The following is a 26,204-nucleotide window of genomic DNA, read 5'->3' on the forward strand; positions in this document are numbered from 1 at the left end:
TAAGAATGGGATTTTGGGGTGGTACAAAGCAATTTCTCTGAAGAAGAAAAAAAAAAAAAAAAAGGCAAACTACTTCAGATAAAAGTCAGAGGAGTCCTGAGAGGCAAAGGTTGAATTTAGCAAGTGCAAATACAGTTGATAGTCTGTGGATGGCAACCAGCTACCTCTGACAAGCAAAGCAAGTCTCCATTTCTTTGCTGGAGGGGCTGTTCTTTGGTCAGGTCTCACCCGAAGAAGACAAGGTGCATCCCTGATTGAACACCTAAGACATTGCATTTGGAGCTGTATCACTGTGGAGATCTGCATGTCTTTTGTTTGTGACTTCTTTAGTTCCCACAGTGTCTTGAAAAGTTTTATAAATTGTCTGCCTTTGTCACTGAACTCTTTTTTAAAGATTGTAGCACTTGGATTTATATTTCAGGCCATGCAGCCTTCACCTCATAAGCAATTCATCACTTCACAAAACCACCCATTCATATTTGCATGATTATTCCTCACAACTTACTGAAGTGAGCTTTCACACTCCTGATCATGCTCTTTACCAAGCTCAGCTTCTTCTTACCCAGAAAAATCTCCATGGAGGGAGAGGGCAAGAACTGACGCTCACCCACGGGTACCCCTGAACCCCACAATCTACTTGTCAGGTGAGACTCTCCTACTGCAACTGCTGTTTGCAAAGCCTGCCCTGCAGGCTCCCCTGCCACATGCCGGTTCTTAAAAGTGGATCCCATTGTTCTGAACCCCTGAATGTGAAGGGGAAGCCAGTCAGCAATGCTGGTTGTACTGGCAAGCAGCAGGAATAGGCTCCGGGGCTGGAACTGGATGGTGGCTTTGAAGTAATTAAGTAAAACTGATTCGACGTGAATGGATTTGGGTTTGGTTCAAACTCCGAAATTACTTACGCTTCAGATGTTCTGCAAACTGGATTACCTAGATTTAGGGTTCTTTTTCTATCAGCCGTGTCAAATGCTAGATTAAAGGAAAAAAGAATCTGTGGATTATTTTTGGTGAGACACCCTCAGGCTCAGGGAATGTGACAGGGCACAAACTGTAAGTACAACTGCATCCCTAGTGAAGAATAAGCTTTAGAAGGAATGAATGCCAAGGATAGCCTGACAATAGATGTTCTCTCCTGCAAACCAGCTTGATTTAGCAGGGCGGAAAAGACAAGCAGTATATGACACCCTCCTGACCGGGAAAAGCAAAGTGAAGGACTCAGGTATTATCTGTAATTTTAGCAGTGCTAACGAGGAGTGAGCACTGCTGAATCCTGCTCAGTCACATCTCCTCCCTTGCATTTTTATTTCCCCCTTTGGCAGGAGATGGAGGGTGCAGACTGGTCTGGAAATTGGACTGAAAGGCAGGTACTTACCCGTTACTTAATCTGGAAGAACAAGGGCAGTCTCTTCTTTTAGAGAAGGCCAGCTTCTGCAAAGGAGCCAAGCCAAGGTGTTCTCTTCAACCCTGCGTTAGGTCCTTGCTGCTCAGCACGGTGAGCTGCGCTTACCAAGCCAACTTCTCACCCCCTGGCTTTCCTAACACACACCATGCTGGGCACGTGTCCGTTTCCTAGCCGTCATTTCCACGTGGCTCATGATCTTTCCCGGGGCTCTGCAGAGGAGGTTTCGTTCTTTGGGAAAGACCTAACGACAAGAAATCAGCTGCGGTCCCCGATGGCCGCAGCTTTGCTGGCACCGCTCCCCGAGCAGCCGAGCTGCGCTGACACGCTCAGCAGGCAGCCCCGGGTCGGGTGCTGGTTTCTCTGACGCTCTCAGAGCGCACAGGCAGAGCAAGACCTTTTTACTCTTCCCCAGGAAGTACCTTATTCTCTTTTTTTTTATTATTATTTTTTTCCCATCTATTCTGTCAGCTCTCCAGCTCCCGGGTTTGCTCTCCCGCGTCCCGGCAGCCTGCAGGCACAGAGATGAAGACGGTGACCGACACCAAGACAAACACACAGAGGGGCTGGGATAATCTTGTCTTCGCTGCCTCTTAACGACACCGAAACCCCAAGAAATTCCAAGGGAACAACGAACCTACCCGGACCCCAGCACCGCTCCTGCCCAAGGGCGAGCAGGGGGGGGGGCGGTTTCCAGACCCTTGGGGCGTGCCTGAAGTTGCCCCCCCAGCCTCTCAGTCCTGCCCCCCAGCGCGGCCAGGACCCGGCACCCCAGGCGGTGTCAGACCGGCCAGGACCCGGCACCCCAGGCGGTGTCAGACCGGCCCTCCCCTCCCTCCCTCCCGCAGCTGCGGTTGCGCAAGGCCGCGATGTCACGCAGCCCGGGCCCGCAGCGGCCTCCCGGCCCGGCCCGGCCCCGCCCCGCCCCGGGCTGCCAGGCCGCGGGAGCCCGCCCGGCCCCAGGGCCGAGCCCGCCCGGCCGCCATGGCCGCGCTGCCCTCCCGGGGCCGGAGGGGAGCGCTGAGACCGCCGGAACCGGGAGAACCGGAGCGAGTGAGTGCCGTGCGGCGGCGGCGGGAGGCAGCGCCCCTCAGGCGGAGCCGCCTCTCGGGCCCGGCGGGGCCGCACCGGGCTCGGCGGGGAGGCCCGGAGCGGGGCTGCGGGGGAGCGGGGCGGGCCCCGGGGCTGCGGGGGAGCGGGGCGGGCCCCGGGGGAGCCCTGCGGGGCCCCGGGGCTGCGGGGGAGCGGGGCGGGCCCCGGGGGAGCCCTGCGGGGCCCCGGGGAGGCGTGAGGCGGGCGCTGCCCCCTGGCGGCCGCGGCGCCGGGCCCGGGGGCGGCAGCGGGAGGAGGAGGAGGCGGCGGGGTCTGCGGGGCCTCCCCTCGCTCAGGCCGCTCCCGGCGGGGCTGCCCGCGGGTTTGGGCCGGCAGGCTCCTTCTGCCGGCTGTCGCGAGCCAACGTTCCCCGCTGCCCTGGCTCCTCGAGGAGTGCGCTCGGCGTTTTTATGCTGCCCCCGTGGTTTTAGCTCAGCTGATGTGTCTGTGATCCTCCTCTGGCAGGGGGGTTGGACTAGATGATGTTTCGAGGTCCCTTCCAGCCCCTGAGGTTCTGTGATTCTGCCCCTTCCCACCCCTGAGGTTCTGTGGTTCTTTCCCTTCCAACCCCTGAGGTTCTGTGGTTCTGCCCCTTCCAACCCCTGAGGTTCTGTGGTTCTGTCCCTTCCAACCCCTGAGGTTCTGTGGTTCTGTCCCTTCCAACCCCTGAGGTTCTGTGGTTCTGTCCCTTCCCAGCCCTGTGGTTCTGTCCCTTCCAGCCCCTGAGGTTCTGTGATTCTGTCCCTTCCCACCCCTGAGGTTCTGTGATTCTGTCCCTTCCCACCCCTGAGGTTCTGTGATTCTGTCCCTTCCAGCCCCTGAGGTTCTGTGGTTCTGTCCCTCCTATCAGACTCATTCCAACAAGGTGTGTCTCAGCCACCACCTTGGAAGCATCTTCCTTCCTAATAAGTGCCGGGCTGTTAGCAGGAATTCCAAGAAATAACAGCCTGTTGCTCACACTCTTCTCCACCGTTACTCAACCATCCTGTTCTTGTGTTCAAACTTGCATAGCCAGGGGCTTTGAGGCTCCAGGCTTTGAGGTGAGAGAGGCAGTTAAGAGCTTTCTTCTGGTTCACCAGTTGCAGTTTGTCCACTGACAAAAGCATTAATGAGCCAGCTGCCTGGAGACCAGACAAAATTCTTCTCAAACTTCTATGACAGCAACTCCGAGTTGCTGTCACCACCACCTCTGCAGACAGCAGAGTACACGAGTCAAGCTCTGCAAGGTGATTTTTAAAAGAGAACTTTTCCTATTACAGTTCAGAACGTTTGCTACGTAGAGGAATCTAGACAAGATCTTAGAGGCCGAGTGTTTTTCTGTAGCAGCAGTTGTTATGGTCCGGATTACAAATGAGTCATCGGGGCTTAATGAGTTTTAGTGAACAGTTGAGCTGTGGCAGTCGCATTCTGTGTCACGAACAGGAGGCAAAACACCATCACCCTTTCACCCTTCGGACTGTTGGGGTGCTGACCAAGCTGTGCTCTCCATCTTCCAGTACCTGCTCACTGTCGTGCAGGGATCTTATATTTTAGACTTTAGCTGACAGCACGAGCCCTATGGGCAGCGCAGAGAAGGTGCTTTCCTGTCTCACTTGCACAGCTGTGAGGCTGTACAGAGTTTTGCGTGTTTTAGGTCTGGTAGCAGAACATCTGTCACTCTTCTCATAGGGGTTCTGTCCTTCTGAGGTTTAAGCCGTTGCCAGTACTGGGGTTTGAAGTCATTGCAAATACCATGGTGGCCTTTGCAAAGATGTTCTTGCTGAATCAGCTGCTCAGGGAGGGGAGCTCTGAATTCAGCTCTTACTGAAGCAAGCAGAGCCAGACTGATCCCTGGCTTTGGGGAGAAAACTATTTTGGAGTCTTAATCATCCTTTCATTTGATGCTGCTGTCATGCAGTGTCCTGTGCTGGTGCCTGTTGGAACTGGGGAAGATTTCCTATGGGTTTTTCTGCTCTCCCTCAGCTCCTGCTGTGTGTTTTATAAATGTACATGTGATTTCCTCCTGTTTCTTGATGTAGTTAGTTGCAGTATTTTGGAAACTTGCTTTAGGATGGAGCTCGTTGGTGTTGCACTGGTTTTAAGTCATTTGGAGGCCAGTAAAGAATGATAGATTTTCAAGGCTAGAGCTGTTCACGTGGTGTGTTCAGGTTTGGAGTGGGCTGCAAGCAAAGCTTCCCAGAACAAGGACCTGTGTGGACCTCATCTTCCTTCTGCATTCCCAGAGTGAGCCATCTGCACCCCTTCCAGCAGGGAGCTGGGTCCAAGGAACAGGGAGCATCTCATCTACGCATGGCCATCATTGTCCTTCCCATGAGGGATCCACTGGAGCTTAACTAAAGCTGGGCTGGATGGAGATCTTCTCTGCAGAGACTTGTTTTCTACCCATTGCAGAACAGTATCTGATTAAAATAGGTTTCCAAGCTGGATGTGGCACAATCATTCCCAAGCAAAAGTATTTGTTCTGATGAAATCCTTGCTTGCCTTTTGAACAGTGAGCTCGTTGGTCCTTAGTAACCACAGGCTCTTTGAGCCCTGCACTAGGTCTGTTCTGTGCACAGGCAGGACTGATGAATTGATGGTTCCCTACCTAGGAGGGAGAGGTGCAGAGAGAGGGGTCTCCCTGCAGCCAGCCTCTGCTGGAAGCTTCCCCAGCTTGTCTGGACATGGATACAACAAGTTTGTCAGCCACCTGCTCTGCCTGCTGAATTCCTGTCACTGATGCTGAGCATCTTAACACCCCCCACAAAAGAAAACCAATACCTTGAATTTATTTGTAATAAGCTAAATGTCTTCTGATGTGTGGCAGTAAGTGGATTTTCCCCTTTCCTCCTTCATCTGGCCTGTGGTGCTGGTTCCTCTGCTGCACCACAGTGCTGTGACTTTTAATAAAGGACAAGTTCTGCAGCAACAGAGGGGAGAGAACGTTTTCCCAGTGGAAGGCAGCCTATCTTTAGGGGACCTTCTCAGACTTTTTGTTGTTGTATTATTCACTTTCTTAGTACAATACATGTTTCACTTTTTGATTCACTTCCCATCCAAATATCCTGTATTTCTTGGTAGTGTTCTCATTTCAACTGTTTTCCTCTGAGGTTCCTGTTGTATTGATCCCATTTGTTTTTGCATAACATATTCCAATTTTAAATTTAGTTTCCGTGCTTCAGTAGTCTGTTAGTTCTGTGGCAACACATCATCTGCCTGTGAAATCCTTGTGAAAGAGACCAAATGCTGTTATTCCTTAAACAAAGTTTGTTCAGGAAGGCATCTGAACAAAATTTCAGAGCACGTGTATCTCTTTGGAATTCAGAGTCAGACCCCAAAACATCAGTGACAGTTTCAAAGAGTCCCATTAATTCTGTGGATTTGCTGTTACAATTTCAAGGAGCCCCTGGGATTTAGGTAGTCCTTCCACTGCATGGGAGAGCAGTCGGAGGCCAAGGATATTCTTCCTGGGGTTTCTGGTTGGTGTCTTCCACAGATGTGCAGCTTAACCTCAGCAGCTCCTACCCTGATTGTCACAGAGCAGCAGAGCAGGATTTCTGGGGACTGATCCTGGCTGGGGTTGCTGTGAGAACACCCCCTGCCCAGGCCAGCCCTTCTCCAGAGCTGCAGTGCCTTCGCTTCCTGGGACATCCCAGTGGCAGTCGGCACTGAGTAACAGCTCAGGTTAGAGCTTCAAGAGAGGGAAGTTAGTTGGTTATAAAGCCTTGGAGAGCTGTAAAACGGTGACAGCGTTCAGAGAAAGATCCAAACATCTCTACAGAATGGGTCTTCTTATCTGCTGGGCTTGGCCTCAGGGTTTTCCTTCCATTTCCTTGGTGTAATTAGTCATCTCACACAACTTCCTCTGCTCCCCTCCCTTGATAAACACCATCCCCAATTCCACACTAACAGAGGGTGACATGTGCTCCTTTCCCAGGGGCTTTTTATCCCCAGTGATGAAGCTGAGGCACAGACACATGTTGTAAGATCTGGGATTTCCCTGCTGGTCCAGCACAAGATAACAGTGTGAAATCCAGTGTTGGTGGTGTGGCCTGGTGCCTGGCAGGCCTGACTGACTGCTCTTCCAAACAAAGGCAGGATCCCCACCAGTCATGAACAATAAAATCCTGAAATCTGTTCTTCAGTGTCCTGTGCCTTGAGAAGACGTATTTATATATTATATAAATTATAATGTATATAATATATAAATACTCCTTTTGATTCTTTCAGAAGCGAGCATGCAAGCTGCTGGAAACCATTCCACATGAGGCTGGGGCTCACCTCAATGACTGTGCCATGGAGCTGGATTCTAAACAGAAAACCCCCACTGACTGTGGACCTTGGACTACAAAGACAAAGCAAAATTCAATGGTATGTTTACACTGTCAACAACATCTGTTTTTCAGAAGATGACATTTAAAATATATTTTATAATAAAATTGCAAATAATTGCCCCCCTCTTGTTTGTTTGTTGTTGTTTTTTTTTTAATTTTTGATGGCTTTGTTTGCTTTTTTTCATTAGATTTTTGAAAACCATGGAAGCAGAGGGACTGCCCAGCCTTGCCCAAGATGTATTGCTGGAGAATCTGTAAGTATATTAACCTTCTTCCTGTGACATAGAGTTGTTCTTAAGGATTAGACCCATAAAACATCAAGTTAATAAAACCTGCAATTACATTCCTCAGGAATAAAGCATGTAAATAAAAGGAGGCAGATTGATTTAGCATTTCTGAGGTAGCCAGCAGAGCACAAACTAATATGTTTCCAGCAGCAGCTGAAAAATACGGAGACTGCAAACACATTTTTCAAATTCACTCTAAAAAGCAGAGTTTAGGAAGTGACTGAAGCAAACAGTAACATACAACTTCCTCTAACCCATTTTTATACCTTCCTTGATTTACTGGATCATCCTGAAATATGCAGGAATCCCATGCTATCTCCTGTTTTTTCATCTAATTTGGATACTTCCTTTCCAAAGGGCAGACACAGCCTAAAAATGCTGGGCTGTGGACATAGCAGGGCCAGTTCTAAATGAGCTAGCTGAGAACCCAGCAGCAATCAGAGCTCAGCACAGACAGCCTGGCTTGTCTAAGAAACAGTGCAAGTATTTGGGCAGCTGGACAGTGCTGACTTCTGAGCTGGTTCAGACAGGCTCCTCTGGGCATCCCAAGTGAGCAGTTTAAAACCTGACATAGTTTTTTCTGCAAGCTGTGGTCAGAGCTGTGATTTGGCACTGTGCAGCATGCCACAATACTGCAGCAGTGGCACTGGGGTCTCTCACTGACAGATGCCAGTGATCTCAGCCCCTGGTTTTAGCCTTGGGTAGAAGGAAAAACCCTTCAGAGAGGATGGCTGGTAACAGTGAAGGAGGTTGTGGCCTTCCTGCAGTTTGACTTTTCATGCAAATTGTCTGACCAAAGTTTAGGAAGTTTCTGGAGTCTGTGGGAGCTACTCTTGGCTTGTGTTTGCAGCCTTTTAAATCACTACAGAGGAGGCCCTAGAGAGCCAAAAATGTGGAGGGGCATGAGGGAATGCCATGGGTTTCTTCAGAAAGGCCAAAGGTTCATGGCAGAATCTTGGATTTGGTAGAGTTAATGGCAAAGTTTCCATTGGATGCTGTGAGACAGGTTGCTGTTAGGAGTCCAGAGCTGTGAAAAGATACTTATTACTGTGTTAACTTATTTCTGCTCATCTCTAAAGATAACATAGAAACCACCTCCAGGGGTGACTTTAGAAATACAGAAACATACAGTATGACCATGGGTATGGATTACTAAGTTGGAGCTCTCCAGATGTGTCAGCATCTCTAGGGGGCATGGAGAACATCCCAGGGGTTGAGAATGAAAGGAACATCTTTGGAGTAAAACCTGAATTGGGACCTTAGGAAGTCAGTTTTGTTGTGTTCCAGAACTGCAGTGACAACATTAGAGTTTGTAAAATTATTCTATATCAGTGACCACTTCATTTTGGAAAATGATTTCTCTCTTTTAAGTCGTATGAGCCTGACATGTTTTTTCAAATGGCCTAGTAATGATCTTGAGATAAAAAAACTAGCTAACTTGAGGGGGTAACATTGACCCTTCCACTAACATGTATGTCTTGAAGTTTGGTGATAGTGGATGACCTGTTCTATTCACTTTTAAATGCTTTTCAGTGACAGCTGTAAGAAACAAGGAAAACAACTTGCTAACTTTACTCAGGGAGAACTGGAATCTCAAAACTAAACAATTTTTCTACTTGGCTGTCCCGTGCAGAAAGGAAAAGAAGCTCAAGGTAGTGTGATAAAACTCTGGAGATGTTCTGGAGCTACTTGCTAGACTTCTTGCTGAGTTAACCTCATGATGCTGAGTTGAAATGGCAAACACTTTGCTGAAAGCAGAGTGAGTTTAAATATGACTGATTTTAAATAGAATTCTGATTTCTATGATAAGTTACCCACTGGGAAGCTAGAATTGTCTGTCTTCTGCATGGGAATATATTGAATTCCTGTGGAAAACAAGTACCATAACCCAGTCACACTATGAATACAGATTACCCTGACCATTGCCTTTACTGTCCTGGCTTCCTAGTTGTCCACTGGTCTTTCAGGAAAAAAAGGGAGCATTCATGATGCGGTTAGTGGAACTGTTGGTTTCTTTTCAAATACAGTTTGAAAACATGTACTGAGGGAAAGACTCCTGGTTTTGATGAGATAATTTTTTTAGTGATGCAATTTATTTATTTTTTTGTTTCAGGGACACTTCAGTCACATCCTGAGCTTCTAGAACTTGGGAGACAGCAAATGAGCAGCACTGCTTTGCTTTTGGAGTTCTCAAGATGCACCTGGCAAGCCTGTACAGCTGGATACCTGTGCCCTCCGCCTCACAGCCTGGGTCAGGGTGGGGTACTCAGCACAGAGCAGCTGGCTGGATGTGATCCCTTTCAGTGCACACTTCTGAGCATCACTGCTTTTACACTCGGAAAAAATGCTTCTGCTTTTTAAGGTAGCTCAGTAGATGTTGAAAGTCCCAGAAATTACGTAATGTTTTAGAGTAGTTAAACTGATCTGACCTTTGGCCCAGTCTTCACCTGGGACTGGGCCAAAGGTTGTGTTGATACAATAGATTTTCCTGTCTCTCTTGGACACTTTCTCTGATTCTCTTGGAAAACAGTCTTTGCATTCACATTGCTACAGGGCCTGTGGTTTTAGCTCAGCCCTATGTAAGCAGGCAGAAATGGGAGGACAGAAATGGCTTCATTTTCAATGACTGTTCAGCTCTGCAACTGTGAAGGCCAGTAAAAATCCTCTGGAAACTTAGGTTTAAATCCAAAATATCCATCCAATTCAGGTATCTCACATGTTCTCCTTCCAGGTTGTTTATACCAACCAGAGTTTGTGAATGTGGCAGGTAAGAAATAGAAGTGGAAATATAACACAAATGTATTCAGAAAACAGGAGTATTAGTTGAACAACCCTCTACAAAGCAAAGATTAACAGGAACTCAGCTTTGTGGAGCCCTCCCAGAGCTGCTGAACTTGAGCTCTGCCCTGCTGCCACTCAGCTTTCCAGCACAGCTCAGCCCAAACCCCAGCAGGCAGCGTTTGTCCTCTCCTCTGAGAGCAGCCAGTCTAAATTAAAGTGGTAGCTCCAGAGTTGCAAAAATCTCATGGCAAGGCTTTTAAAGGGTGGTTTCCCAGTGGGGTTTATCAGAGTGCAAAATCCTTGGGTGCAGGTTTTTCAGAGCCTCCAGTGCTTCCCTTATTGTGTGTGGAGCTGTAGCTAGCACCCTATTGACTGTTAGTAAGAAGATATTCTTCCTAAGTATAGGAGTATCCTATAAATACTGAATTCAATGAAGGATGTTTTAGCTCCATGGAAAAGAAATGTTTTCCAAGCAAAGTTTTTCACACACTTCAAGATTTTCTTCAATCACAAGAACAGTATGAGGCAGTGAAAGATGGAATCTCAAAGAAACTCAGCAGGTTTAAAAATGCATTGTCCCTGTTACCTGGAAGATTTGAAACTCGTCTTGAATCCTCACCCTCCCAGTGCAGGGGGGTGTGTCTATCCACACTGCAAAGGAACATGTCCTCACTCAGAGTGACAGTGTGATGAGCAAAGTCCAGCATCAGAGCTTATCAAATAGTGCAAAATAATGATACAAAATGTTTTCTGTGCAAAATAATGATAAAAAATGTTTTCTAAAGACTGAAATTACATGTTTGTTATCAAGAAAACTAGATCATATTTTGGGGGCAGTTCATTTTTTTACAACATTTTCCAACCCTTGTTTTTTTAAAACTCCTGGTAATGATAGTAAAAAATAAAAGTTGAAGTAGCTGCTTGAAGACAAAAGACTGAAAGGTATCTGAAACACTTGTTGTATTTCATCAAGTAAAACATTGGACAAGTCATGATTAGCAGGACAGTGTGTGGTCAAAATTCAGGGTATCTAGAGAGGGGAATATCAGAGCAGAGTTGGACTCCACAGTGGGAGTTTCCTGCAGACATCCCAGTGAAGAATTAGGGCATTGTGTTGAAAACACAGGAGAGGTGTCTATGGTTTATCAAACCAGAAGGATGCTTTTCATTTAGATTACTCAAAATTTATCATGTTAAGAATTCAGATACCTGTATTTATATTTCTTCTCTTTGCCTTAAACTGAACTGCATTTTTATCTGGTATGGGATGTGGTAAAATGAAGAATTGCTGGTTTTCCTTGTGGTCCTCTTAGATTTTGTGCCATGTTCTCTTTAATTCTTATCCTTTTAGAGTAACCTTGACTAGTTTTTGGTGCCATCTCCTTGTACCTAATACCACAGGACTGGTTACAGTTCCTGGCTGCATTGCACGTGCTGAGGAAGTCATACCAGGGTTTGATTTTCATGGAATTGTTTGGTATTGGCCTTCCATGGTTACTGTCCAGCCTGCAGGTGCTTTGCTACACTGCCCACCCTGCCTCTCCAGACTGCCCCTGAGATTGCTGCATCTCCACAGCTGAACAGAACAGGAGAACCTGAGCCTGTCTGTCACTCTGTTACCTGCAGTGGGAACATGGGCCTGTGGTGCTTTTTTTGCACTCTTAGAAATGCTTTACTTTACACCCAATCTTAACTGATCAGCAGTTGTTATTCACATGTACACCTAAATGCTGTGCTATAGAAAGTAAACTTCACTGAAAGGGTCCCAAGTAGAGTTCTTTCTGTATGTTAGCTGCAGCCTTTTGCATTCTCCAGGAGCACAAGACAGGGCATAAATCTACAGTTCTAAATACAGTTCTACAATATTTAAATAAAAACCTCCCCTGTTTCCCCTACCCCCCTATCTAATCTGGGAAGGAACTCCAAAAAGGGGTGCAGAAATAGATCAGCTAGTGGAAGGGTGACTCCCCTGTGTTCAGCCCATCCCAGTTACCACTGTCCCATAGTTATACCAGTGTTGTCCATAAAATCCATTGGAATAGAATGAAAACACCTGGCAGTTACCAGCTCTGTAACCAAAGAGAGTGAACAGAAAAGGTTTTGACACAGAAATGTGATGCCTTCCTTCCTTCCTTAGCAAAGAGGTGTATGAAAACCTATCTGGATCTTCCTAATCCTTCAGAGCTTCTAAGTGTCTTGATAACTGAATCCCCAACAGTTCAGTTTCCAGGATAATCTTCCCTAGTTATTTAACTGCAAAATACCAGGCTGGGTTAAATGGGGTAAACCCAGTTCAATAACTAGTGACTGGTAGGAGGTGGACATGGGAAGAGGCCTAGGAACAGGACATGTTTTGAATGGGAAGACTTCTTGCAAACACAAAACCAGTATTTGATAGCAGGTTTTGTTGTGGGCATCCTTTCTTGCCTCATAGCTAAGCCTTGAACATAAAATATCACAGAAATTATGAAAATGTCAATAGTTTCTAACAGTATATTTTTTTTCTTTGCTATTGTTTATCGACATAATAAGTTTATTGGCCATCAGGAGAATGTTAAACTTGACTTTGCTCCCTTGGTTAAGCATTGGTGTCTGCAGTATTTGAGAAGTAGTTCTGTGCTCAAATTCAGCAAACTTCATTTGTGCAGTGTAAGGATGTTCTTCCTAGTATTTGTAGAAAACAGCAGCTGCCTCCTGTTTTCCCTGGGTTGGCTGACAATATAAAATAAATAAAATAAATCAATTTTAAAAAGGAAACCTCAGGGAGCTGCAGTTCAAGGCACGAGGCAGCAGGATAACTGTCCTCTACCTTTTTATTAGTGTTCCACAGCCTTCCTTGTTGTGGGAGGCTGTAAATCCTAACAAAATCTTGGAAAACTTAACAAAAACTTGAACCGATCTGTACTTACATTCCTGGGGATGCTCCTGCTGGGAACTCCAGCATTCCAAACAGAAGGACCTTCCTGTTACACCTGCATTCATGCCAGAGTGAGCTCACTGGTGAAGCAGCTGCTGGTCTTGCTCCTTCTGCAGTGTGTGAGCTGCCCTCTCCAGCTGCCTGGAAACACATTTAGCTGGTTAGAAACATCATTATCCCAGGTTTTTCCACAAATGAGAATCCCTGCACTTCTGGATAAAGTGACTCTCAGCTGCAGTGTGATTCCTTACTCCCTGATTTCTACTGGGGCAAGGAATGCATTTGTAAATCAGTCAGCATGCAAACAAACTGCAGTGTAATAGTTCAGTGTACTGGAGGTTTATTATCACTGCTTTTTAATCTAGATGGATTGTGTTTGTAGTTGGTTTCAGGATTTGTCAGCTGGAATCATAAAGCTGGTGGGTGCTGTACAGGCTGGGACAGGTGGGTATTTCTTTACAGCAGGTTTGTGTCAAATCTGCAGCAGAACCACAAAGTTACTTTTGTAAGACTTTTCTTCACCTTGTATAACTGTGAAATTTTGTTGTATTGCTAAAAATGATGGACACTTTATATTTCCTAACACTGTGGTTTGTACACAAAATAACCTGAGCGATCCTTGATCTCCATGTATATAGTGAAATAAGCACATGATCTGGTTCCAGTTCAGGTTACAATGATACCATTAATATTTTTAACCTTGTGTTTTGTAAATTGTTACTCACAAAAGCAGAAGCATTAAACACCCCCTTGGCTACCGACTGGAACGGGCTGGATTTGTTGTTGCATCAATCAGTTCATTGCATTCTGCAGACACTGGGCTATACAGGTGAATTCAGTTTGCACTGGGCAGTTTGATCTGTGGGGAGCAGCCCTCACCATGGCTGCCCCTCAAGGGCCAGAGGTGTCAGTGATGGGCAGAATGAGTATTTTCAAACCAAGGAATTCCTCCTCTGCAGGTTTGGTTAGTATTCAGTTTAATAATCAATAGCTGTTAGTTAAAGCATTAATAGTTTTCAACTCTGCATCCCCAGGTTTCTCCTCACCTAGTTGGCACACCTGTGGTAAGCTGGGAAACATCCCACATCAAGAGACTCATCCCTAGCTCTCTCTTCACAACTTGGTCCCAACTCGTTCACAAGCAAGCAGGAAAACCATTGACCCTCTTCTTTTTAAACACATACAAAATGAAAACAAAAATCCCAGGAGGATCAAACAGGCATTAGTTGATCTGAGCTCTGTCAAATGATGTGTCCTCCCCAGCTTTAAAAAACACATTTGCCCTTTCTTGAGTGTGAGGGTGGTGAGACCGTGGCCCAGGTTGCCCAGGGAAGCTGTGGCTGCCCCATCCCTGGCAGTGTTGAAGGGCAGGTTGGATGGGGCTTGGAGCAGCCTGGGCTGGTGGGAGGTGTCCCTGCCCATGCAGGGGGGACTAGGTGATCTTTGAGGTCCCTTCCAACCCAAACCCTTCTACAATTCCATGACAACACACAGTGAAAGGTCCCCAAGCTGACATCCCAATGAACACCCCTGGGCTGTGAGGTGCCCAAGGATATGTCTGAGCCTGGGCTTTCCCTTCCCACCAGGGAAACAGCAGCTCCCTCAGTGCCTGCCTGTCCCCTGAGACACACTCCCTGCCCGTGGTGATGTGCACACGTTCAATAGGTGGTGGCTCCTGTGCTGGGTGTCCCTGGCAGGAGCCTCTGAAGGCCAGACAGGTGGATGCCATTCCTTTCCCCAAGGGTGCAGGGATCTTGCTGCACCACCACCCTCTGGTTACTGAAACAACACGGAAATCACAGCATGGTATTTGCTTGCAACACGGGGTGTCATTCATGAGTTATACATAAATGGCAGCTTTACATATTTAAAAGGAACATGGACTGCTTCATATCTGAAGTATGTTTCCCCGGAGATAACACCACCATTTGATCTATTTTTGATTAAAATGTAAAAATTAAAAATTAAATCAAATGGTAGTATAATTCCTTTGGGAAAACATACTTCAGTTATGAAGTATTCCCCATAGTAACCTTGAGAATCTTACAGCTGTATTGTCTCATCTGTAGGTGGTCTTTTTATGTCTCACATAATTAAAATGAATTGCTCTTAGAGAACCCATACTAGTGCATACAGATTTATGAACCTTGAGGCACCTCCATTCACAGATAAACAGTGGTATCCAGAGCAGGCTGTGCAGATACACTGCACAGAGGCAGGCACTGGGAGGTGGGCTGGGGAGCCCTTCCTGCCTCTGCCTGCAAAGGGAAAGCAGGGAGCATCCCATAAAACAACACTGTGTTGCCAGCAAGGGATTATGGCTAAGGAAAGATCACGTGCAGCACAGCAGTGTTGTGCTGCATCCTCTTGCAGAGCACGGGAGTTAAAGTATTCAGAGAGCATTTTATATAGTAAGGAATGGCCAAGATGTCACCAGGAAAAGCTGATGAAATTGGATTTCCCAGCAAAACGTGCTCTACAAAATCTGATGCAACTTGTTTGTATCAACCCGCTTTATCAGGCTGCCTCAGACTATGGGAGTGTGTCTTTGGATACCATTAGGGAATGGGGGGGATGATCAGAAAAAACAAGACTATAGAACTTGCAGTCACATTTTCACATGTCTGAAGGACAAAAATGTCACTTATTTTTTGTTTGGTTCTGATTCTCTCAGTCCTGTTAATGCTATCTACAACAAGGACTTGTGACCATGCATTCTGTTCAGGATGTAATTAAAACTTCCAGACCACAAATTCCAGTTAAAAAAAAAAAAAAGGCATGGAAGTGAAATGCTCAGATTTAATGTTCAAATAAAGATAAAAATTCTAACAATGAAAATATAAAGTCTCAGAGTTCCATGGTGCCTTGTAGAAACATCTTGTAATAAGCAGCAGGAGTGTTTAAATTTCAATGTAATACTTGAAAGAAAATGTCTCTGATCTTTGAATTTCTTTATAGAGGGGCATTTTAAATGTATAATCAGACTAAAATCCTCCTGTAATTGCACAGTGAGAGGCCTGTGAAGTTTCAGGAAGGCTGCAGCTGGAACACAGACGTACAGAAGAGGATTGTCCCTCATCTCCAGAGCCAGCAGTGCCAGATCAGCTAGAAGTTTCCCTCAGATGTGGCTCCTCCAGCTGTGTTGCCACCCAGTGCTGGGCAGGAGGGGCTCAGGGGCAGGTGCCACCAGGACATGTGAAGAAGCAGCCACCATGGAATCACCTGCCTGGGAACACTGAGGCAGTAGGACAGAGCTGCCACTGTGCTCTACTTCCCTTTCCCATGCTCAAGGTCTGCCTGTCCAGCTCCTGAGAGTGTTCCCTCTCCAGACCAAATCCACCCTATTAACACCCACCCCTAATGAACCTGAGCAGCACACGTGGAGTGCCCAAAGCCCTGTGCTGCCTGTGATCCCTCATCCCCTTGCTCCCACCCCTGCAGCAGCAGTGAAGCAAACAGCTCAGCGGGGCAATCCCAGCCTTCCTCCTGCCTACAGGAAAACAGCATCTGCTCCACCTCCTCAGCAGGGAGGTGTGATACCCCCAGCCCCAGAGCTGCCCCTCGGCCAAGGACAAATGGGGGGCAGGAGGAGGAAGGCACCTGTGTGATCTTCCTAATTCCAAAGTAAAGTAGCAGTGCTCACGGCCACTGCAGGGCAGCAGCAAATCAAATCTACACAAGGAAACTGGTGGGAAGTTTGAGAGAGAGAGAACTCAGAACAGGAAAACTAAAACTGCACTCCTATTTTTCGTATCTATTGAGGAGAAAACAGCAGCTGGGCGAGAAAGCAGAACCCTCTCAACTGAAACTATTCAGATGCTCATAGTTCAGACCCTGATTCTGCAAATTACTTCCCAAGCCTGAGATGGGCATCCACTGAGGTGCTGGGTTAAAGAGTCAGTGTTAGGGATTGGACCTCAATTAACAAAGAGGTCAACACAAGCTCTTCCTCTCAGTGGTGCCCCAAGCCAGGCTTGCCCACGCCCTGGGAAAAATGAGACAAACCTAATGGAATGTGGTTATTCCTTTACAATGTGCCCTGCTGGCAGGGACAGGCTCTCTGCAAGAGCACAGCCAGATCCCTCCACGTCTCCCCCCTCACACCGAGGCTGCTGCTGCTGCCAGCACCTTCCTGAGCACCAGCCTTCATCCCCACCACCCTCACCTTCACACTCACAGGGACAGGAGCCAGGAACCCACCACCCCCAGCTCTGCCTCCTTTGGTCAAGTCATGAGCAAAGGTATTTTTTATCAATGTAATTGGAAGCCTTTAAATGAAGTTTCCTGGGGAAAACCCCAGCAAGTGGCAGATTTGAGGATATGGATCAGCAGCTCACAAAGGAAAGAGTCTACAAGGCTTTTTTCTGAGCCCAAGCCAGGAAGGACAAGGATTTTGAGAAGTCATTTTAAAAAATAAGGTTTCTAAGAAAAGGGAAATAGCTATTTTGAGTTATTGTGTAAAGAGAAGCTCTTTTGCTGAAGGTTAGCTAATTTAAAATAGTTACATGATATTCAGAATTTTTTGTCCACTTTTACTTGCCAGGGTGACAACCATTTGACAATTTTGTGATGATCATGTCAAAGCCATTCCAATTATCTTAAAAGTGGAGTCACAAAATCCCCCTCTTTGCAGACCAAAACTTTAAGTGCAGCAAACCACTTTCACAGAGCAGAGCCTGTGGCAGTTACTTTAGAAAAGGGGATAAGTTTCTCTCCCAGTTCTTGACAAAAATGTTGCTGAAGGTGTTGAAAAGCAGTGGGGGGGTTTGGTTTTAGTGCCAGCCCTGATGATGAGGAATTTGGGATTGTCATTCCTGCTTTGAGCAGAGGTGCTGGGGTTATGCTCCCAGAATAGTTTGGGGGTGAAAGACTGGATTTATTTGGGTGGATCCCTCCAAACCCTGGCTGGTCACCAAGGACCATGCATGCATGAGACAAGTGGGATGAAAATACCTCCTCAGAGTCATGGGGAAACTGCTGCACCTGGGAATGGACAGCTGGCCTTAAATAGAATTCTGAGCACTGAGAAAAGCTTATTTCAAACCAAGCAAAACAGAGAGATCCTCTTGGTAGCAACCATCAGGACACAGACAGTACTGGAGGAGAAAGGGATTGGTATTTTCCACTGTTTTATGTAGAAAATAGCAAGCACCTGCTTTTGCTGTCACTAAGGGGGTCCTCAGGGGTACCCCATGTTTAAGCCTGAAGGGAAAGCCTAACAGGAACAGTCCCGTAGAATTCCAGAATGAGGAGGTGCAAGGAAAATGACCTGTCTCTGGAGCTCAGCTCTTGGTGTAATTTGGACTGACTCAAAGACAGTTCAGTCCAGCTTCCTCATAGGGTAGTCTCAGCAGGTGGAGCAAGCTCTGTGGCTTTCCAGGTTTTGGAGAGCAGATGATTCGACAGCAGCATGAATAAATAATGAAAGAATCTGAGATTTTAAATTGTACTTCCTTATTTGAAAGGACTTGTCTCCTGATTTGTGATTATAAATGCATTACAAACTTCAGGTCATTTACAAAATAATAGAACACTTTAAGATTACCCTTAGCTTTATGTAAATGTGATTTTAATATTCTATCTTCATTAATTATCTAATCTTGGGAGCAAATAAACTACTGACACCATTCTGTAACTATTTTGCCAGCAGGATTTCCTTTGAAGTTGGTGGCAGTTGTAAGAGGAAGTGGATGACAGGGCTGAGCCCCAGCATCACTCCTAGAAGGAGAGAAACTTGAGCAGCAGCTGAAGATGCAGATTCTGTATCAGAACAATTCCTGCACTGCCAGAGAGTCATTAGCATCAGAAAACAGGTGGCATTTTATTCCCACTGCTGGGCTGGTGTGCAGGAGCCCAGGAGGGGTTTGCTTCCCTCTCCCTGTGGTTTTGCTGTCATCCCTGTGCTCTAAGGGCAAGGTGCAGCACCCATGGGGCTGGGTTTCCACCTGGGACAGGGCTGAGCTCCTGTACACACCTCAGTGAGCTCTGGCAGGGGCTCTGGGCACAGCTGTGCTGTGTGGAACAGCAGGTGACAGGCCAACCTAGCCCCCAGCCCAGCCCCATGGGCTCTGCAAGCTCCCAAGTGCTCACCTTCCTCTTCCCAGCCCTGTGTTAATACAGGCAAATTAGCCCTGGATATTTTCCACCTTATTTTGAATTTTACCCAGCTGTATGTGTATGAATGCCTATAGTAAAAGGAATTCATTAATAACTCATCCTTCGTTCCTTCAGTGCAAAAAGAGAGAAATCAGAACATCAGCCAGAGAGAGGAGAGCTCAAAAATCACACCATCCCCAGCCCGACCAGCAGTAGGTCTGGAAAAACTCCCCTTAGAGCTCATCAGCTGAGACAACAGATTTCCAAGTATGAATCCTGGTGTTGCACAACCCCAGGGCTGTGCATTACATGAGGCAGTTTCTTGTCTGCTTCCTGACAGGTAGGGGTGTGCCTGACAGGGGTTTGCAGGTCATCATTTCCATTAACATCTGACCCGTGTCCTTAGATCATTTTACTAATTACTCCACATAAAAAAGACTAGTGAGTCTGATTGCAAGCGTGTCTTTGTTTTGATTGTCTGCTTTGGTAGTGAATACCAGATGTCTGAAGTTCTTGACTTTGTTTAACAGTACAGGTAATGTTCAGTGAGGTTTCCAAACGCCTGGCTCTGACCCCAGGAGTACGCAACTCAATCACACAACACTCTAATAAACTCATCTGTGAACGGTTCAGAAATTAAACCTTGTTTGCATACCAAAAAAACACCACATCAAAAGGACATTCAGAACCACATTCTGTTCTTTTGAAAGCCTGCATGCACAGCTTGCAAGCAGGGGGGTGGCAGGACCAGGGGCTGGCCAGGCTGTCCCCAGCCAGGTCTCCTCTGACACCTGTACCTAGTGCCAGGCTCTCCCTGGGGATGTGCCCTGTCTTTACACACCCAGCACTAACTGTGACCATTCCTGCCTGGGGAAAACACGTGGGACTGCAGCAGGGAGAGAGCCTCAGAACAGAGATGTGCACCTACACACACATGCCATGAGAGGCCAGGCCCTTCTCCACTCTGCAACCCCTTGGACACAACCACCCAGCCCAGCTCCTGGTGGCCCCGTGGCCCGACAGAGCAGGCTGGGGCCCCTCTCCCCACCTGCTGCAAGACCACAAAGTCCTGGTGATCCTTTTGCTCTCCTTGCCTGGTCAGGCTGGAGAAGAGGGAGGGCAGATCCCCCGGCAGCTGCTGGCTCGGGCTGATCTCCTCCCGAGGTGCACAGCCAGTACCTCATCATTGCCACCACAGGAAGGAGCTCAAGCATCGCTGTGGAGCATCGCTCCCTGCTCCCCGGGCGCTCCTCAGCACTACAGCTCTATTTTCTCCACTCCGGTTTAATTCTTCTCCCGAGCACGGCCTCTCTGCTCTTCAAAACCCGCAGCAGACGGTCCTCGAGGAAGCCACGGGTTCCCCCCGAGCTCTGTCCCCTCCTCGCTCCAGCCGCGTCTCCGGGCTGCTGGGGAGGACCTTCGGTCCAGCTGAGCCCTGCTTCTGCTGGAAACCAGCCCTGCCTGCTGCTGCCAAAGCTGCCGACGAGCATCTCACCGCATCTCCCTTCCAGGAGGCGGCGATTTGCAATTCTGAACACCGCTCAAAGAAGACATTATGTTCAGTTTTGTCTGGAGGGAACGCGCAAAGCGCGGCCCTTGCTGGGCGCTGTCAGCTGCAGCCAGAGCTGGGCTCCAGCCCTGGTCAGCCCTCCCTGAAGCCAGAGAGCTCTCCAGGCACCAGCCTCTGCTGAAAGGCTGCATGGCTGGTCCTCAGCAGGCAGCACCAGCCACCAGCAGCTGGGACAGGAGCAGGGGCCGCCTGGAGAAGGCACAGTAGCTCCAGCATGACCCCAGCGAGCTCTCACCCTTCTGCCTTACCTGCAACCGTTTGGCCATGCCCATCAATCCACCAGCACCCACACCCAAAGGCAGGTGCCCACACCCCCTTAACCCAGTGGCCCCCTGCAAAGGCCACCCCCAGCCCAGCCCAGGACCCCACACCACAGTGGGGCAGACCCACAGCCAGGGCCAGGTGAGCTGGCACAGCCTTTGTGTCACCACCCTTTGGAGGCCACAGAGGTGATTCAAGGGCTGGAGCACCTCTGCTCTGGAGGCAGGAGGGGTTCATCCTGGAGAAGGCTCCAAGAAGACCTTAGAGCACCTTCCAGTGCCTGAAGGGGCTCCAGGAAAGCTGGAGAGGGACCTTGGACAAGGCCAGGAGTGATGGGACAAGGGAGAACAACTTTAAGCTGAAAGAGGGGAGATTTAGATCTTAGAAATTCTTTGCTGGGAGGGTGGTGAGACCCTGGCCCAGGTTGCCCAGAGAAGCTGTGGCTGCCCCATCCCTGGCAGTGTTGAAGGGCAGGTTGGATGGGGCTTGGAGCAGCCTGGGCTGGTGGGAGGTGTCCCTGCCCATGGCAAGAAGGGTTGGGACTGGATGATCTGTAAGGTCCCATATCCAACCCACAGAAGAGCCTTCTCAGAACTGCAGATACTCAGGGGAAAACCACAAGAGTAAAACTCTCTGGTGGATAAATTACCAATCTCTGGATGCTACAAAGAGGTTCTCTGTGCTTCCCATCCCCATTGCTCATGGTTCCTCATTTTGCTCTCTTTCAGAGGCCTCCAAAGGGTGGTGTCAGTGAATCATTAGCAGGAATTAATAAACCCCAGGCTAGTGGCACTCACCCCTCCTGGATACACAGTTACGTGAAACACAAGCACCTGAAGTAGAAAACCAACCCAAAAGTGGCCCAAGTGGATGATTTATCAATGGAAGGGGAAGTTATCCTGCCTCCCCCAGCACTTCTGTCTTTCCCAGATTTTTGTCCCACCTGGCTTTCCTCAGTTGGTTGCTGGCTTCCTCAGCCTGCCAGCAGCAGCTCAGAACTAGTGCCTGGCTGTCCTTGCCAGGAATTGACACCAGAGTTTCAATGTTTTTGTATACATATACATACAGCAGAACATGTGAGGGAATAAAATCTGCCCAGTGTGTCTGGTGGCAAAGGGGGAGCAGAGGAGCACTACTCTCCCATCTGGCCGTGAAAGGGTTACAGTTTAAACATTGTTTAATACATTTATACTCAGGTTGCATGTCTTCTCCAGAGCTAATGAGAAATAAATTTAGAAAATGTACATTGTACACATGTCAGGCTGGCTTGGAGCTACAAATGCCTGGGCTGAGGCTAAAAGTCACTGTAACCTGTTCAAGGTAATAAACCTGCCACCCTGCACAGACCTATCACACCAAGAAATCCAAGTCCTGCATCATTCCCAGGGAACTCAGGTGCTCAGAACTGCAGGAGAATGCTGTGCAGACCTGGAGGGATGTCCCAGCCTCAGCAACATCACTGGCACAACAGGCTCTGCCACCCACCTGCTGGGCTCTTAGCACAGCAAATACCAGTAGTGGTGGGTGCTCAGATCTACCTGCTCATCTCCTCCCTGCTGAAAAGCTTCAGCCCTAATTACTTGTGATTTTGGGCTGCCTGAGGGTGTAAAGAGGCTTCCTTCAGCTTCACCAGATCCCCCAAAATTAAGAAAAAAAACCCTGAAGTTGTTTTTTTTAAATCATGCTTCTCTCCTTTGCTCAAAAAAAGTGTGTATGTGGAGAGGATGATACCTACTAACTGTGCAAAGGGGGAGGGGGTGGCTGTGGTGGGGGCTGGTGCGTGAAGCCCCCCCTGTCCATTCAATACCCATCATCAGGTGCATCTGAGCACTCCCAAAAGGCTTCCCCAAACTGTGACTAGTTCAGCCTCACTTCCTACTGCCAAATATATTTTAGCATCACTTCTCAGGGATACAGCTACCAAAACCCACTATCCACAAGGAAAAAAGGCTGCTCAGTCCCTTTGCCCTGTTCCAGTCACCTCTCCTGCTGCAGCTTGACACAATGGAGGGTAAAACACATGCAATGCATGGAATGAAGCTAAAGCAGGGAAGTCATTTTTCTGGACAAATAAAATTTGAACAAAAGTACGTTCACAAAATACAGAAGCAGATCCTGTGTAGTCTTTGGCAAAAATTAAAAAATAATCACCTGATCTGTAACAAAGAGGATTTTAGCTCCAGCACATTGCCAAAGGGACAGGCTTTTATTTGGGAAACTGAAACAGTAGAAATGTGAAGCAAATTAAAAAATCAATTACTTAAACCAAGGTTCCTCACTTTTTGATTTAAATCATGGTTAAAAGCAGTTACTTGACTCACTGATTTAAATCAATCCACACCATCTCTCTCAGATGATCTCAAGCAGTTAAATAAGAGAATATCATCAATAACCCATCTGTGCCACAGATGAGAAAGCAGCCCTGTGGGACTGCTTCTCCCCCTTTTCCATGTGGTGATCCCTGGGTTTTCAAGGAATGGCACAAGCCCAGAGGAAGCCACAAAATGGCAAGAGTTTGTACCTGCAAGGCTGTTACAGGAGTGTGGAGGGCTGAGCCAGGACACACAGACTTGGACAGTTGTGCTCCCTAAACAGCACCCAAAGCATCCTTCCATGGCACAGGCATCTGCACTGCTTCAGGAAAACAGACTTGAAAATAATCAAGAAATTGCTTCACCATTTTTTTCCTGCTGATACCACCCCAGCTCTGGGAAAAATTGCCCCTAAATCAGGGTCAGGGATGGGGCTGGTGCTGCCAAGGGTGGTGAAAAGCAGCAGGTCAGCAATCCCCACGGGACCCTCTCTCCCTGTATCCTGCTGCCCCACCAGCTGTGGTCCTCAGCTGAGCCTGAGCTCCCCAGGAGCATTTAGACATGGCCAGCAGGTTCCCTCAAGGAGATGAACAGGAGCAGGGAAAAACCCACCTCTTGAGGAGAAGGAAGGGCAGAACTGCCAAGCCAGCTGGATGTATGTGCTTTGGGAATATTCCCTTCAGGCTATGATTCCCAAGCTGGCTAATTGTCCTTGATGTACCTTCTCTCCCCCAGGAATGCCATCCAGACCTGGCAGCTCTGGATGGCTGATTATACAGGAAGCCAATAAACAGATTCCTCCTATTTTCCCTGCTAGCAATCAGAGACCTAGGGAGAGCACATTGCAAGGAGCCCACCAAAGGTATTTCATGTGCATTCATAGCCCCTTCATGTCTCTGAAATAGGGGATAAACATGGAATATTGTATTTTTTTAGGCAACCCCTTGTAGCTACAAAACCTGGCTTGGAGAAAAAACAAAAATAAGGAAAAAAGCAAGAGCTGAAGTCTGAGTCAAAGTGGGGCAAAACTTGTGATTATGACTGTTCCACAGCTACCATCAAACTCTGAGTGAACAGAGCAGTTCTGCCACCACCCCTGGAACAGCTGCTTCAAGTAGCTTCAACTTGTTATCCCTACTTTAGCTCCAGGATACATCCCTGCCTGGTTTTCAGGCCTTCCCTGCCAGATCATTTCTTTGCATACTGGAGCAGTCCTGCCCTAGCAGGAGGGACAGCTTAGGTGGCTCCAGGAGCCTTTTCCAGTGTTATGATTTTAGAGCCCTGTGGGGTGAAAACTTTGAGAAGGAGGATTTGTTCTGAAGGCTGGGAGGAAAAGGAAAAAATCCAGCCCCTGCACTGAGACTATGCTGGGAAACCCCACACTCTAGGTCTCTGTGCCAGGAAGGAGAATGGAACCACTCCAGGTCACTGACTGGTGATCCTTGTTGGCCTTGCCCTCAGCAGGGACCTCAGCATCACCCTGCCCAAGGGATGCTGCCACCACTGCAGAGCACCTGCAACAAACCACCAAGGCCAGCAGGAACAGATGCTACAGTTTAATACTGCAGCTGCTTCCATTCCATCTTTGCTGAGCTCTTTGTGACAGCTTAGCCATTTTCTGCAAGTGTCATGGGCTGTCCCACCATTTCTACAAGCATCTCAGCCAGCCTTCAGGGCAGTGAGGCTCCTCCTGCAGCCCCCAAACACAGCACCAAGAACTGCATTTTGCAAGGAGTCTTTTCATCCAAGTTTTCTCCCCCCCAAAAAAAACCCAAGCACATTGCAGAGATTGCCCAGAGTGTAACTGGCTGCCCATGTTTCCCTGCTGTGATGCTCCAAGTGGGAAAGCCTTTGGAGCCACCACAGCCAAGGGAAAGGGCACAGGAAACCCAACACAAGATCCACACACCTTTTTCAAGCCTTTTCAAATGTTGTTTTAAAAATAGAAACAGTGCCACGATGTTTGGTTGGTTAGTGGCCACCGCAGCTTAACCAGTTGCCTCAAACCAAGAATTAACCAAGAGAGTAAGACCATGAGCATGAAGTTACTGTACAGGATGATGTCTACATCAAGCAGAGTCTCCAGGTGCAGCACAAACACCCGCTCGCCCCCAGGGACCCGAAAAGGGCATTTCAAGATCTCTTTCAAATTCACTCATCTGCAGCAGAAATCAACTCTGGACATGCAAAAGGAGTGTGTCCATTTGCTATTTTCATCAGCCCTTCCTCTGGCTCAGGTGTGTGCCCAGCATCTACCTGTTGGAGGACTAAGATCCCTCCTGCTCCTGGCTGCGATGAAGGAATTAAATACAAAACCTTCTGTAGGAAGCAATTGCGAAGTGTGGAAGTTTCTAGTCAGGCAAATAAATTGGATTTAAGTATATTACAGTCATAATCTTTTTCTGCCTCTCTCCAGACAGCCTTTGTACATGGAGAAATGAGAATGTATTCTCAGACAAATCTTGACCTGAGGGAGAAGGCTGCGGGAATCTGGATTTTCAATAACATAAGACAATAAAGCTCAGACTTCTAACCTGCCGCAATATGGTAAAAGTATAAAGAGCTTAGCAACTAATAAAAGAAAAGGGTCTTCCAACTCATATTTGAAGATCTAGACCCCCAAAAGGACACTTCATAAAGATCATAATGGGTTAGTCAGTATCTAACAGATACCATGTACCTTGTTGACCAATTGTCTGACAGTTGTCTTCTGCAGGCCTGGATATTAATAAGCCTTGTGTTGATTTCCTTGGGGCATTTTGCCTTCATAATTGTACATCTACTTGTTGTGACACTGCAGCTTGCTATATATTTATTTAATGTGATTCCTATAGCAAAAAAAAAATACATGGATGTATGCTATTGTTTTCCTTAGATGATATGCATACACTGCAAATTTCATCTCCCTCCAAGGTATAGTGAATCAAAGCTGTTACAGTGCAAGGGAGAGCTCATGGTCTGGGGGCAAAGAGGAAATCCAGATGTGTTTTCCCTTAGGTGTGAATATGTCTTACTCCTTGCATTACACAGGGAATATAAAGGGATTCAATTATCGCTGCATTTTGATTTCTAATAATAACAAAAAACTTGTTTGAGAAGGTATTCCAGTTAAACAATGTTTTGACAGATAATGCCAGTGCAAAGCAGCTGTCACTCACACAGGCAGATCAAGGGGA

General features: G+C 47.5%; 1 long non-coding RNA gene across 1 annotated transcript; it reads left to right on the top strand.

The window, feature by feature from the left end:
* The first annotated feature begins 6,818 nt into the window (after positions 1–6,818).
* LOC127384532 (uncharacterized) lies at positions 6,819–13,556 on the top strand. The gene is made up of 4 exons (XR_007889442.1): positions 6,819–6,841; positions 6,993–7,058; positions 8,625–8,743; positions 9,205–13,556. It is a non-coding gene; the product is annotated as an uncharacterized LOC127384532 (long non-coding RNA).
* Positions 13,557–26,204: the final 12,648 nt, after the last annotated feature.

The sequence above is a fragment of the Apus apus genome, chromosome 4 (genome assembly GCF_020740795.1).
Source record: "Apus apus isolate bApuApu2 chromosome 4, bApuApu2.pri.cur, whole genome shotgun sequence".
Lineage (NCBI taxonomy): Eukaryota > Metazoa > Chordata > Aves > Apodiformes > Apodidae > Apus > Apus apus.